Genomic DNA, 15,540 nt, shown 5'->3' with positions numbered 1-15,540 from the left:
TGCCAGGAAAAGAACAAGAGAAATATCTGTTTGATGTGAAGCTGAGAGGAGAGCAATGCACTGGGGCTCCCACGACCTCAGCTGTGGAAATGTAAGAGATCTGGGGTTCAAAACTGGACAGCAGGGCTAGGAAGCGAAGCAGAGCTGTACTGCATCACAAAACAACTGTGTCTATTGCAAAGGTGCTCTTTATAAATGATCGCCAGCATTCCCTGCTGTGACACGAGACTGAGATAAAGCTACGGCCAGGCGGTTTGCAGCACCTAGAATTGTAGAATTAAGACTTAATTAAAAACAAAGAAAACACAGGAACAGGATTTAGATCTTTAACATCATGTCAAATCAAATTAAAGTGTATTTATATCATGCCCTTCATACAGGTGTCTCTCAAAGCACTTCACAGGAAAAAAATAGTCCAATTTATAAAAACAAAAGTTAAAGATTAATATATCAGTAAACACCAGTGGGACTAACAAAAAACAACAAAAAAAACTAATATATATTATATATATATCTTATATATAGAGATCATATAATATATAGTATATAGGATATCTATATATATATATATATATATATTATATATAATATATATATGACGTCTATTTATGTTTGTCTATGTTGTATATGTGATTTTGTCTATATATGTTAGATAACATGCCGCATGCCAGCTCAAACAAATATGTTTTTAGTGTGGTTTTAAAAACAGATCGAGTCTCAGCTTCCCTCACGTGCTGGCAGCACATTCCAAAGTTTCGGGGCTCTAGAACAAAAAGCCCTTTCTCCCCATTGCACTTTATTTTGGGGATTACCAGCAATCCCATATTCAGGGATCGAAGGTTACGAGTGGGGGTGTATGGGGTAAGCACTTCTCCTGAATAGGTTGGTGCCAAGTTATTTAGGGCCTTATAAGTTAGTAACAGTATTTTCAAATCAGCTCTGAAGTTTAAAGGAAGCCAGCACTGCGGTGATTTGTTCCCTTTCTTTGGTTTTAATCAAGATTCTAGCAGCAGCATTTTGAACCAGTTGCAAACGAGACAATAAACATTTTGGGATGCCAGAAAATAACGCATTGCAATATCAATTCTGGAGGATACAAAGGCATGTACTAGTCTTTCAGCGTGAGATGGAGAGATTATAGGTCTACGTTTTGCAGTATTTCTTAAATGATAAAAAGACGGCTTTGTAATCTTTTTGATATGTTTCTCAAATAAGAGTAGGGTCGAAGATCACACCTACATTTCTCGTAGTGCAGGTTCTGAAGGTAGTCTGCTGAAATCCAGACTAAGTGATTCAGGCTGATCTAGCTGGTTTGATGAACCCACTGACAAAACCTCTGTTTTATCTCCATTCAGCATTAAGACATTTTGAGACATCCAGCCCTTAAGTGGCATTATTAAATCATGGCGAGTATTTTTTTAGTGAAATGTTTCGAACCTTAGCTAGTAGAATTATCATCCAGCTCATCGATAGTTTGAGAGTGCAAAGGAGATAAAGAGCCAAGAGCCTCTGAACACTTTAACCTAGGTGAGGGTTAAGTTCCTGATGAGAAATGACTGTAATATGCTGGACATAGTCTAAAGAGTCAAGTAAATTCAAAATGTTAAAATCATCCAGCAGAAGAATTCTATCGTAGTTGGAAAGATAGAAAATCACCAAATTCAGATAGAAATTTAATCAAAGAATCTACAAAATGTTATTGCAAAAGTCTACCGGAAGCCGTAATAGCAGCACAGTTTGATTTTGGAATGTCACATTTTACAATTGTCAGTTTATGGAAGAAGTGGTGTGTAATTCAATATGCTCTCTCAGGACTGCACTGCTCTCTCTCAGGACTGCACTGCTCTCTCTCAGGACTGCACTGTGCTCTCTCAGGACTGCACTGCTCTCTCTCAGGACTGCACTGCTCTCTCTCAGGACTGCACTGTGCTCTCTCAGGACTGCACTGCTCTCTCTCAGGACTGCACTGCTCTCTCTCAGGACTGCACTGCTCTCTCTCAGGACTGCACTGCTCTCTCTCAGGACTGCACTGCTCTCTCTTAGGACTGCACTGTGCTCTCTCAGGACTGCACTGCTCTCTCAGGACTGCACTGCTCTCTCTCAGGACTGCACTGCTCTCTCTCAGGACTGCACTGTGCTCTCTCAGGACTGCACTGCTCTCTCTCAGGACTGCACTGTGCTCTCTCAGGACTGCACTGCTCTCTCTCAGGACTGCACTGCTCTCTCTCAGGACTGCACTGCTCTCTCTCAGGACTGCACTGTGCTCTCTCAGGACTGCACTGCTCTCTCAGGACTGCACTGTGCTCTCAGGACTGCACTGCTCTCTCTCAGGACTGCACTGTGCTCTCTCAGGACTGCACTGCTCTCTCTCAGGACTGCACTGTGTTCTCTCAGGACTGCACTGCTCTCTCTCAGGACTGCACTGCTCTCTCTCAGGACTGCACTGCTCTCTCTCAGGACTGCACTGCTCTCTCTCAGGACTGCACTGTGCTCTCTCAGGACTGCACTGCTCTCTCTCAGGACTGCACTGCTCTCTCTCAGGACTGCACTGCTCTCTCTCAGGACTGCACTGCTCTCTCTCAGGACTGCACTGCTCTCTCAGGACTGCACTGTGCTCTCTCAGGACTGCACTGCTCTCTCAGGACTGCACTGCTCTCTCTCAGGACTGCACTGCTCTCTCTCAGGACTGCACTGCTCTCTCTCAGGACTGCACTGCTCTCTCTCAGGACTGCACTGTGCTCTCTCAGGACTGCACTGCTCTCTCTCAGGACTGCACTGCTCTCTCAGGACTGCACTGCTCTCTCTCAGGACTGCACTGTGCTCTCTCAGGACTGCACTGCTGCTCTCTCAGGACTGCACTGTGCTCTCTCAGGACTGCACTGCTCTCTCTCAGGACTGCACTGTGCTCTCTCAGGACTGCACTGCTCTCTCAGGACTGCACTGCTCTCTCTCAGGACTGCACTGCTCTCTCTCAGGACTGCACTGTGCTCTCTCAGGACTGCACTGCTCTCTCTCTCAGGACTGCACTGCTCTCTCTCAGGACTGCACTGCTCTCTCTCAGGACTGCACTGCTCTCTCTCAGGACTGCACTGCTCTCTCTCAGGACTGCACTGCTCTCTCTCAGGACTGCACTGCTCTCTCAGGACTGCACTGCTCTCTCTCAGGACTGCACTGCTCTCTCTCAGGACTGCACTGCTCTCTCTCAGGACTGCACTGCTCTCTCTCAGGACTGCACTGCTCTCTCTCAGGACTGCACTGCTCTCTCAGGACTGCACTGTGTTCTCTCAGGACTGCACTGCTCTCTCTCAGGACTGCACTGTGTTCTCTCAGGACTGCACTGCTCTCTCTCAGGACTGCACTGTGCTCTCTCAGGACTGCACTGCTCTCTCTCAGGACTGCACTGCTCTCTCTCAGGACTGCACTGCTCTCTCTCAGGACTGCACTGCTCTCTCTCAGGACTGCACTGCTCTCTCTCAGGACTGCACTGGGACTGCACTGTGCTCTCTCAGGACTGCACTGCTCTCTCTCAGGACTGCACTGCTCTCTCTCAGGACTGCACTGCTCTCTCTCAGGACTGCACTGCTCTCTCTCAGGACTGCACTGCTCTCTCTCAGGACTGCACTGTGTTCTCTCAGGACTGCACTGCTCAATCTCAGGACTGCACTGTGTTCTCTCAGGACTGCACCGCTCTCTCTCAGGACTGCACGGCTCTCTCAGGACTGCACCGCTCTCTCTCAGGACTGCACTCTCTCAGGACTGCACTGCTCTCTCAGGACTGCACTGCTCTCTCTCAGGACTGCACTGTGCTCTCTCAGGACTGCACTGCTCTCTCTCAGGACTGCACAGCTCTCTCAGGACTGCATCGCTCTCTCTCAGGACTGCACTGCGCTGCACTGCTCTCAGGACTGCACGGCTCTCTCTCTCAGGACTGCACCGCTCTCTCTCAGGACTGCACCGCTCTCTCAGGACTGCACTGCTCCTTCTCAGGACTGCACTTCTCTCTCTCAGGACTGCACTGCGCTCTCTCAGGACTACACTGCTCCTTCTCAGGACTGCACTGCTCTCTCTCAGGACTGCACTGCTCTCTCTCAGGACTGCACTGCTCTCTCTCAGGACTGCACTGTGCTCTCTCAGGACTGCACTGCTCTCTCTCAGGACTGCACTGTGCTCTCTCAGGACTGCACTGCTCTCTCTCAGGACTGCACTGCTCTCTCTCAGGACTGCACTGCTCTCTCTCAGGACTGCACTGCTCTCTCAGGACTGCACTGCTCTCTCTCAGGACTGCACTGTGTGCACTCTCTCAGGACTGCACTGCTCTCTCTTAGGACTGCACTGTGTTCTCTCAGGACTGCACTGCTCTCTCTCAGGACTGCACTGTGTTCTCTCAGGACTGCACTGCTCTCTCTCAGGACTGCACTGGTCTCTCAGGACTGCACTGCTCTCTCTCAGGACTGCACTGTTCTCTCAGGACTGCACTGCTCTCTCTCAGGACTGCACTGTGCTCTCTCAGGACTGCACTGCTGCTCTCTCAGGACTGCACTGCTCTCTCTCAGGACTGCACTGCTCTCTCAGGACTGCACTGTGCTCTCAGGACTGCACTGCTGTCTCTCAGGACTGCACTGCTCTCTCTCAGGACTGCACTGTGCTCTCAGGACTGCACCACGCTCTCTCTGGGAGCTGAGTGTTTGTCTCAGTTCCCATGATCAGAGCTGTTTAAACACAGCGCACATCTGGCTGGTGATGTCATGGCTGGCTGCCTGGGAGGCGGGGGAGGGAAGTGAAGCAGTTTTAATGAAATCCTGATGTCCTCTGCTCTGCTCCTTTTCCATTTTCTAACTCATCACACATTTACATCCAATTCCACACTTCTCGCACACACTTTCTATATTATTTCTTCTGTTTTACTGTCCCTCTGCCCTTGCTTTGATGAGTATTATTATTATTTAGACATTTAGCAGATACTTTTATCCAGAGCTACTTACAGAGACTTGGGGGTGAACTCTGCATCACAACTGCTGCAGAGTCTCTTACAAAAGGACCTTGTTTTTTACGTCTCATCCGAAGGACGAAATACTTGCTCAGAGTCACAAACAGTGACTCAGTGGCTGAGCTGGGATTGAACCTGGAACGTCCTGGTAACAAGCCCCTTTCTCTCACCATTGGACCACCCTGCTAGCGCCCCCAGCTGCTTGCGGTGACTGTTACTGTGTGGCAGTGTGCTGCAGTGCAGGAGAGCTGGACGCTGTGCAGATAGACTTGGTGACTGCATGGCAGTGTGCTGCAGTGCAGGAGAGCTGGACGCTGTGCAGATAGACTTGGTGACTGCGTGGCAGTGTGCTGCAGTGCAGGAGAGCTGGACGCTGTGCAGATAGACTTGGTGACTGCGTGGCAGTGTGCTGCAGTGCAGGAGAGCTGGACGCTGTGCAGATAGACTTGGTGACTGCGTGGCAGTGTGCTGCAGTGCAGGAGGGCTGGACGCTGTGCAGATAGACTTGGTGACTGCGTGGCAGTGTGCTGCAGTGCAGGAGGGCTGGACGCTGTGCAGATAGACTTGGTGACTGCGTGGCAGTGTGCTGCAGTGTAGGAGGGCTGGACGCTGTGCAGATAGACTTGGTCACTGTGTGGTAGTGTGCTGCAGTGTAGGAGGGCTGGACGCTGTGCAGATAGACTTGGTGACTGTGTGGCAGTGTGCTGCAGTGCAGGAGGGCTGGACGCTGTGCAGATAGACTTGGTGACTGTGTGGCAGTGTGCTGCAGTGTAGGAGGGCTGGACGCTGTGCAGATAGACTTGGTGACTGTGTGGCAGTGTGCTGCAGTGCAGGAGGGCTGGACGCTGTGCAGATAGACTTGGTGACTGTGTGGCAGTGTGCTGCAGTGCAGGAGGGCTGGACGCTGTGCAGATAGACTTGGTGACTGTGTGGCAGTGTGCTGCAGTGTAGGAGGGCTGGACGCTGTGCAGATAGACTTGGTGACTGTGTGGCAGTGTGCTGCAGTGCAGGAGGGCTGGACGCTGTGCAGATAGACTTGGTGACTGTGTGGCAGTGTGCTGCAGTGCAGGAGGGCTGGACGCTGTGCAGATAGACTTGGTGACTGTGTGGCAGTGTGCTGCAGTGTAGGAGGGCTGGACGCTGTGCAGATAGACTTGGTGACTGTGTGGCAGTGTGCTGCAGTGCAGGAGGGCTGGGCGCTGTGCAGATAGACTTGGTGACTGTGTGGCAGTGTGCTGCAGTGCAGGAGGGCTGGGCGCTGTGCAGATAGACTTGGTGACTGTGTGGCAGTGTGCTGCAGTGCAGGAGGGCTGGACGCTGTGCAGATAGACTTGGTGACTGTGTGGCAGTGTGCTGCAGTGCAGGAGGGCTGGACGCTGTGCAGATAGACTTGGTGACTGTGTGGCAGTGTGCTGCAGTGCAGGAGGGCTGGACGCTGTGCAGATAGACTTGGTGACTGTGTGGCAGTGTGCTGCAGTGCAGGAGAGCTGGGCGCTGTGCAGATAGACTTGGTGACTGTGTGGCAGTGTGCTGCAGTGCAGGAGGGCTGGACGCTGTGCAGATAGACTTGGTGACTGTGTGGCAGTGTGCTGCAGTGTAGGAGGGCTGGACGCTGTGCAGATAGACTTGGTGACTGTGTGGCAGTGTGCTGCAGTGCAGGAGGGCTGGACGCTGTGCAGATAGACTTGGTGACTGTGTGGCAGTGTGCTGCAGTGCAGGAGGGCTGGACGCTGTGCAGATAGACTTGGTGACTGTGTGGCAGTGTGCTGCAGTGTAGGAGGGCTGGACGCTGTGCAGATAGACTTGGTGACTGTGTGGCAGTGTGCTGCAGTGCAGGAGGGCTGGACGCTGTGCAGATAGACTTGGTGACTGTGTGGCAGTGTGCTGCAGTGTAGGAGGGCTGGACGCTGTGCAGATAGACTTGGTGACTGTGTGGCAGTGTGCTGCAGTGCAGGAGGGCTGGACGCTGTGCAGATAGACTTGGTGACTGTGTGGCAGTGTGCTGCAGTGTAGGAGGGCTGGACGCTGTGCAGATAGACTTGGTGACTGTGTGGCAGTGTGCTGCAGTGTAGGAGGGCTGGACGCTGTGCAGATAGACTTGGTGACTGTGTGGCAGTGTGCTGCAGTGCAGGAGGGCTGGACGCTGTGCAGATAGACTTGGTGACTGTGTGGCAGTGTGCTGCAGTGTAGGAGGGCTGGGCGCTGTGCAGATAGACTTGGTGACTGTGTGGCAGTGTGCTGCAGTGTAGGAGGGCTGGGCGCTGTGCAGATAGACTTGGTGACTGTGTGGCAGTGTGCTGCAGTGTAGGAGGGCTGGGCGCTGTGCAGATAGACTTGGTGACTGTGTGGCAGTGTGCTGCAGTGTAGGAGGGCTGGGCGCTGTGCAGATAGACTTGGTGACTGTGTGGCAGTGTGCTGCAGTGTAGGAGGGCTGGGCGCTGTGCAGATAGACTTGGTGACTGTGTGGCAGTGTGCTGCAGTGCAGGAGGGCTGGACGCTGTGCAGATAGACTTGGTGACTGTGTGGCAGTGTGCTGCAGTGCAGGAGGGCTGGACGCTGTGCAGATAGACTTGGTGACTGTGTGGCAGTGTGCTGCAGTGCAGGAGGGCTGGGCGCTGTGCAGATAGACTTGGTGACTGTGTGGCAGTGTGCTGCAGTGCAGGAGGGCTGGACGCTGTGCAGATAGACTTGGTGACTGTGTGGCAGTGTGCTGCAGTGCAGGAGGGCTGGACGCTGTGCAGATAGACTTGGTGACTGTGTGGCAGTGTGCTGCAGTGCAGGAGGGCTGGGCGCTGTGCAGATAGACTTGGTGACTGTGTGGCAGTGTGCTGCAGTGCAGGAGGGCTGGACGCTGTGCAGATAGACTTGGTGACTGTGTGGCAGTGTGCTGCAGTGCAGGAGGGCTGGACACTGTGCAGATAGACTTGGTGACTGTGTGGCAGTGTGCTGCAGTGCAGGAGGGCTGGGCGCTGTGCAGATAGACTTGGTGACTGTGTGGCAGTGTGCTGCAGTGCAGGAGGGCTGGGCGCTGTGCAGATAGACTTGGTGACTGTGTGGCAGTGTGCTGCAGTGCAGGAGGGCTGGACGCTGTGCAGATAGACTTGGTGACTGTGTGGCAGTGTGCTGCAGTGTAGGAGGGCTGGACGCTGTGCAGATAGACTTGGTGACTGTGTGGCAGTGTGCTGCAGTGCAGGAGGGCTGGACGCTGTGCAGATAGACTTGGTGACTGTGTGGCAGTGTGCTGCAGTGCAGGAGGCCTGGACGCTGTGCAGATAGACTTGGTGACTGTGTGGCAGTGTGCTGCAGTGTAGGAGGGCTGGACGCTGTGCAGATAGACTTGGTGACTGTGTGGCAGTGTGCTGCAGTGCAGGAGGGCTGGACGCTGTGCAGATAGACTTGGTGACTGTGTGGCAGTGTGCTGCAGTGCAGGAGGGCTGGACGCTGTGCAGATAGACTTGGTGACTGTGTGGCAGTGTGCTGCAGTGCAGGAGAGCTGGACGCTGTGCAGATAGACTTGGTGACTGTGTGGCAGTGTGCTGCAGTGCAGGAGGGCTGGACGCTGTGCAGATAGACTTGGTGACTGTGTGGCAGTGTGCTGCAGTGTAGGAGGGCTGGACGCTGTGCAGATAGACTTGGTGACTGTGTGGCAGTGTGCTGCAGTGTAGGAGGGCTGGACGCTGTGCAGATAGACTTGGTGACTGTGTGGCAGTGTGCTGCAGTGTAGGAGGGCTGGACGCTGTGCAGATAGACTTGGTGACTGTGTGGCAGTGTGCTGCAGTGTAGGAGGGCTGGACGCTGTGCAGATAGACTTGGTGACTGTGTGGCAGTGTGCTGCAGTGCAGGAGGGCTGGACGCTGTGCAGATAGACTTGGTGACTGTGTGGCAGTGTGCTGCAGTGCAGGAGGGCTGGACGCTGTGCAGATAGACTTGGTGACTGTGTGGCAGTGTGCTGCAGTGTAGGAGGGCTGGACGCTGTGCAGATAGACTTGGTGACTGTGTGGCAGTGTGCTGCAGTGTAGGAGGGCTGGACGCTGTGCAGATAGACTTGGTGACTGTGTGGCAGTGTGCTGCAGTGTAGGAGGGCTGGGCGCTGTGCAGATAGACTTGGTGACTGTGTGGCAGTGTGCTGCAGTGCAGGAGGGCTGGACGCTGTGCAGATAGACTTGGTGACTGTGTGGCAGTGTGCTGCAGTGTAGGAGGGCTGGACGCTGTGCAGATAGACTTGGTGACTGTGTGGCAGTGTGCTGCAGTGTAGGAGGGCTGGACGCTGTGCAGATAGACTTGGTGACTGTGTGGCAGTGTGCTGCAGTGCAGGAGGGCTGGACGCTGTGCAGATAGACTTGGTGACTGTGTGGCAGTGTGCTGCAGTGCAGGAGGGCTGGACGCTGTGCAGATAGACTTGGTGACTGTGTGGCAGTGTGCTGCAGTGCAGGAGGGCTGGGCGCTGTGCAGATAGACTTGGTGACTGTGTGGCAGTGTGCTGCAGTGCAGGAGGGCTGGACGCTGTGCAGATAGACTTGGTGACTGTGTGGCAGTGTGCTGCAGTGTAGGAGGGCTGGGCGCTGTGCAGATAGACTTGGTGACTGTGTGGCAGTGTGCTGCAGTGTAGGAGGGCTGGGCGCTGTGCAGATAGACTTGGTGACTGTGTGGCAGTGTGCTGCAGTGCAGGAGGGCTGGGCGCTGTGCAGATAGACTTGGTGACTGTGTGGCAGTGTGCTGCAGTGTAGGAGGGCTGGGCGCTGTGCAGATAGACTTGGTGACTGTGTGGCAGTGTGCTGCAGTGCAGGAGGGCTGGGCGCTGTGCAGATAGACTTGGTGACTGTGTGGCAGTGTGCTGCAGTGCAGGAGGGCTGGACGCTGTGCAGATAGACTTGGTGACTGTGTGGCAGTGTGCTGCAGTGCAGGAGGGCTGGACGCTGTGCAGATAGACTTGGTGACTGTGTGGCAGTGTGCTGCAGTGCAGGAGGGCTGGACGCTGTGCAGATAGACTTGGTGACTGTGTGGCAGTGTGCTGCAGTGTAGGAGGGCTGGACGCTGTGCAGATAGACTTGGTGACTGTGTGGCAGTGTGCTGCAGTGTAGGAGGGCTGGACGCTGTGCAGATAGACTTGGTGACTGTGTGGCAGTGTGCTGCAGTGCAGGAGGGCTGGACGCTGTGCAGATAGACTTGGTGACTGTGTGGCAGTGTGCTGCAGTGTAGGAGGGCTGGACGCTGTGCAGATAGACTTGGTGACTGTGTGGCAGTGTGCTGCAGTGTAGGAGGGCTGGACGCTGTGCAGATAGACTTGGTGACTGTGTGGCAGTGTGCTGCAGTGTAGGAGGGCTGGACGCTGTGCAGATAGACTTGGTGACTGTGTGGCAGTGTGCTGCAGTGTAGGAGGGCTGGACGCTGTGCAGATAGACTTGGTGACTGTGTGGCAGTGTGCTGCAGTGTAGGAGGGCTGGACGCTGTGCAGATAGACTTGGTGACTGTGTGGCAGTGTGCTGCAGTGTAGGAGGGCTGGACGCTGTGCAGATAGACTTGGTGACTGTGTGGCAGTGTGCTGCAGTGCAGGAGGGCTGGACGCTGTGCAGATAGACTTGGTGACTGTGTGGCAGTGTGCTGCAGTGTAGGAGGGCTGGACGCTGTGCAGATAGACTTGGTGACTGTGTGGCAGTGTGCTGCAGTGCAGGAGGGCTGGACGCTGTGCAGATAGACTTGGTGACTGTGTGGCAGTGTGCTGCAGTGCAGGAGGGCTGGACGCTGTGCAGATAGACTTGGTGACTGTGTGGCAGTGTGCTGCAGTGTAGGAGGGCTGGACGCTGTGCAGATAGACTTGGTGACTGTGTGGCAGTGTGCTGCAGTGCAGGAGGGCTGGACGCTGTGCAGATAGACTTGGTGACTGTGTGGCAGTGTGCTGCAGTGTAGGAGGGCTGGACGCTGTGCAGATAGACTTGGTGACTGTGTGGCAGTGTGCTGCAGTGTAGGAGGGCTGGACGCTGTGCAGATAGACTTGGTGACTGTGTGGCAGTGTGCTGCAGTGCAGGAGGGCTGGACGCTGTGCAGATAGACTTGGTGACTGTGTGGCAGTGTGCTGCAGTGCAGGAGGGCTGGAGCTGTGCAGATAGACTTGGTGACTGTGTGGCAGTGTGCTGCAGTGCAGGAGGGCTGGAGATAGACTTGGTGACTGTGTGGCAGTGTGCTGCAGTGTAGGAGGGCTGGACGCTGTGCAGATAGACTTGGTGACTGTGTGGCAGTGTGCTGCAGTGTAGGAGGGCTGGACGCTGTGCAGATAGACTTGGTGACTGTGTGGCAGTGTGCTGCAGTGCAGGAGGCCTTGACGCTGTGCAGATAGACTTGGTGACTGTGTGGCAGTGTGCTGCAGTGTAGGAGGGCTGGACGCTGTGCAGATAGACTTGGTGACTGTGTGGCAGTGTGCTGCAGTGCAGGAGGGCTGGACGCTGTGCAGATAGACTTGGTGACTGTGTGGCAGTGTGCTGCAGTGTAGGAGGGCTGGGCGCTGTGCAGATAGACTTGGTGACTGTGTGGCAGTGTGCTGCAGTGTAGGAGGGCTGGACGCTGTGCAGATAGACTTGGTGACTGTGTGGCAGTGTGCTGCAGTGTAGGAGGGCTGGACGCTGTGCAGATAGACTTGGTGACTGTGTGGCAGTGTGCTGCAGTGTAGGAGAGCTGGACGCTGTGCAGATAGACTTGGTGACTGTGTGGCAGTGTGCTGCAGTGCAGGAGGGCTGGACGCTGTGCAGATAGACTTGGTGACTGTGTGGCAGTGTGCTGCAGTGTAGGAGGGCTGGACGCTGTGCAGATAGACTTGGTGACTGCGTGGCAGTGTGCTGCAGTGTAGGAGGGCTGGACGCTGTGCAGATAGACTTGGTGACTGTGTGGCAGTGTGCTGCAGTGCAGGAGGGCTGGGCGCTGTGCAGATAGACTTGGTGACTGTGTGGCAGTGTGCTGCAGTGTAGGAGGGCTGGGCGCTGTGCAGATAGACTTGGTGACTGTGTGGCAGTGTGCTGCAGTGTAGGAGGGCTGGACGCTGTGCAGATAGACTTGGTGACTGTGTGGCAGTGTGCTGCAGTGTAGGAGGGCTGGACGCTGTGCAGATAGACTTGGTGACTGTGTGGTAGTGTGCTGCAGTGCAGGAGAGCTGGACGCTGTGCAGATAGACTTGGTGACTGTGTGGCAGTGTGCTGCAGTGCAGGAGGCCTGGACGCTGTGCAGATAGACTTGGTGACTGTGTGGCAGTGTGCTGCAGTGTAGGAGGGCTGGGCGCTGTGCAGATAGACTTGGTGACTGTGTGGCAGTGTGCTGCAGTGTAGGAGGGCTGGACGCTGTGCAGATAGACTTGGTGACTGTGTGGCAGTGTGCTGCAGTGTAGGAGGGCTGGACGCTGTGCAGATAGACTTGGTGACTGTGTGGCAGTGTGCTGCAGTGCAGGAGAGCTGGACGCTGTGCAGATAGACTTGGTGACTGTGTGGCAGTGTGCTGCAGTGCAGGAGGCCTGGACGCTGTGCAGATAGACTTGGTAACTGTGTGGCAGTGTGCTGCAGTGTAGGAGGCCTGGACGCTGTGCAGATAGACTTGGTGACTGTGTGGCAGTGTGCTGCAGTGCAGGAGGGCTAGACGCTGTGCAGATAGACTTGGTGACTGTGTGGCAGTGTGCTGCAGTGCAGGAGGGCTGGACGCTGTGCAGATAGACTTGGTGACTGTGTGGCAGTGTGCTGCAGTGTAGGAGGGCTGGACGCTGTGCAGATAGACTTGGTGACTGTGTGGTAGTGTGCTGCAGTGTAGGAGGGCTGGACGCTGTGCAGATAGACTTGGTGACTGTGTCTCTACTGCAAGCACACCTGTGTTTGGAGGTGACATCGCAGGGTGAGCTCACAGCTTGGCAGCCTGGCTGCTATTGTCTTGTTTGGATTGAAGGCAGATCAAGAATTAAAAGGGAAAATAACAATACCCTCACTAGGCAATATGATGAGCTTCAGTATCAAAACAAAGAACATCCCTAACCCAGAATTCGAGATTAGTAAGAGGAGTAAGCAAGTCACCACGACCTGCGTCTGAGAGCCTGTACAGAGTGGCATTGTCACCCGCAGTTATAAGAAGGCTGCTCTCTCTCAGCACAGTGCACAGGAGCCCGGGTGGGAGGGGCTCTGGAGTCACAATTAATTTTAATTGCAGTCCTAGAGCCACAATAGTGTGTAGAAAGTGAATCCACAGCTTCTGAGTACATCCCACAAGGGCAGCTTGTTCAGAGAACTCGGGAAGATACCTGGCAACGGCTGTGCGGAACAACACTGCAGTCTGTGCTCAGGGTTAGGCTCTGTGTGGAACAGCACTGCAGTCTGTGCTCAGGGTTAGGCTCTGTGTGGAACAGCACTGCAGTCTGTGCTCAGGGTTAGGCTCTGTGTGGAACAGCACTGCAGTCTGTGCTCAGGGTTAGGCTCGGTGTGGAACAGCACTGCAGTCTGTGCTCAGGGTTAGGCTCTGTGTGGAACAGCACTGCAGTCTGTGCTCAGGGTTAGGCTCTGTGTGGAACAGCACTGCAGTCTGTGCTCAGGGTTAGGCTCTGTGTGGAACAGCACTGCAGTCTGTGCTCAGGGTTAGGCTCTGTGTGGAACAGCACTGCAGTCTGTGCTCAGGGTTAGGCTCTGGAACAACACTGCAGTCTGTGCTCAGGGTTAGGCTCTGTGTGGAACAGCACTGCAGTCTGTGCTCAGGGTTAGGCTCTGTGGAACAGCACTGCAGTCTGTGCTCAGGGTTAGGCTCTGTGTGGAGCAGCACTGAAGTCTGTGGTCTGGGTTCGGCTCTGTGTGGAACAGCACTGCAGTCTGTGCTCAGGGTTAGGCTCTGTGTGGAACAGCACTGCAGTCTGTGCTCAGGGTTAGGCTCTGTATGGAACAGCACTGCAGTCTGTGCTCAGGGTTAGGCTGTGTGCGGAACAACACTGCAGTCTGTGCTCAGGGTTAGGCTCTGTGGAACAGCACTGCAGTCTGTGCTCAGGGTTAGGTTCTGTGTGGAACAGCACTGCAGTCTGTGCTCAGGGTTAGAGAATGGTTAGGTTGCTGTACAGCTGTTCCTCTCTGGACTTCACCTGGCATCACACTTTGGACTCGCTGGGCTGGGTAACTGGATGATAGAAAGAAGGAGCAAGTCCCCAAATCCACCACACTCTCTTTCTGACTAGCTTTGAAGGAGGGGCTGTTATGAAGCAGTGCTGTGCAGTGACCGTTTTGAAATTGATGAAATTTGCACATTACTGCACATCCTCTTGGGTGTGGTTTGCAAACCCTCAAACCCGCATACAGTTTCTGTTCTGGAACTGGGCATCTTACTGGAGTGTGATGTTAAAGCAAGGAATGTGGGGGAGGGGTGGGTGCAGGAAGCAGGCACCCTGTCTCTTCCTGTCTGCCACACGCTACAGTCAGACTGAAAGAACACTTCGTACAGAGCCTGTGATGTCACCCACAGCACGGCACAGTCCACTCCTCCGAGACGGGGGGTGATGATGTCACCCACAGCCTGGCACAGTCCACTCCTCTGAGGTGGGGGGTGGTGATGTCACCCGCAGCCCGGCGACAGCGAGTGGAAGCGACAGCGTGGGAGAAGTACAGGCGTGGAAAAGTACAGAGCAGTTTAGAAGCAGTAAGGAGAAATTACATCTTTAACTGCTTTAATCAGAAAACGCAGGACATTGGGGAAACACAGCAGCAGCTCAAAGTCAAACATCATTGTGTGTTTTTCTGATAAAACGAGCTGAAAGTTGGGGCAGCTGATTCAAATTCAGCGCCGTTCTGAGACATGGGTGAGGGGAGGAGCCAACAGCACAGCAGAACAACGCAGTCTTCCCAGCGACAGCGAGTGGAAAAGTACAGGCGTGGAAAAGTACAGAACAGTTAGAAGCAGTAAGGAGAAATTACATGTGGAAGGATGTTCATTAAGAGGTCACACAGCAACTCCTCTCTGGAGCTTAATATCTGCAACAGAGCTCACTGTCTGACATTCAGGAGGGGTCTGACTGTACGATAACTCCAGAAAGATTTGCTTGCAAAATACTGCATACTCTCTCATGTGCAGTATTTACTATTAGATTTTGTCTTGGAACAGTGTACAGCAGGAGCTGAAGTGATTGTGCTTTCAGTATTGAATGCTCAATGTTTCCTATGTTCTCACTGAGGGCAATACAAGGGAGTGAGTGAATTGCAGGACATTGCTGGTGACATGGATTGGGATCTCTTGTGAAGAACCCATCATGCATTGCTGACAGTGCAGGCATCCCTCACTGCTGCTTCTGCATCGCATGCAGCCTCACAGGGGCAGGGCTCTCCTCTCCCTACAAAGGGTTGCTAATAAAACATGTGAGTCCAAGCAGCTCCGAGTTCTGCAGTCTAATTAGACTGTGCTGAAATCTCCAAGGTGACTCAATCACAGAACAATTGGGCTCTTTTTCTGAGCTCATAACCCCTGTCTTAAGACAGCTAATCTCCAGGGTTTGTTTTTCTGTCTCACAGCACCACACATTATCCTTTTTGTGGCACTGCTACTGTACTGATACGCAT

The 15,540-nt window shown here is 54.0% G+C and overlaps 1 protein-coding gene across 1 annotated transcript in view; it reads left to right on the top strand.

Moving 5' to 3' along the window:
- LOC121326829 (neurogenic locus notch homolog protein 2-like) overlaps positions 1–15,540 on the top strand; it is a 60,167-nt gene that overhangs the window by 3,851 nt on the left and 40,776 nt on the right. The gene's annotated exons all lie outside the window — the stretch shown is intronic.

The sequence above is a fragment of the Polyodon spathula genome, chromosome 14 (assembly GCF_017654505.1).
Source record: "Polyodon spathula isolate WHYD16114869_AA chromosome 14, ASM1765450v1, whole genome shotgun sequence".
In the NCBI taxonomy this organism is placed as follows: domain Eukaryota; kingdom Metazoa; phylum Chordata; class Actinopteri; order Acipenseriformes; family Polyodontidae; genus Polyodon; species Polyodon spathula.
Note: the sequence above shows the minus strand (reverse complement) of the source record. Positions and strands in the feature narration are given on the sequence as shown.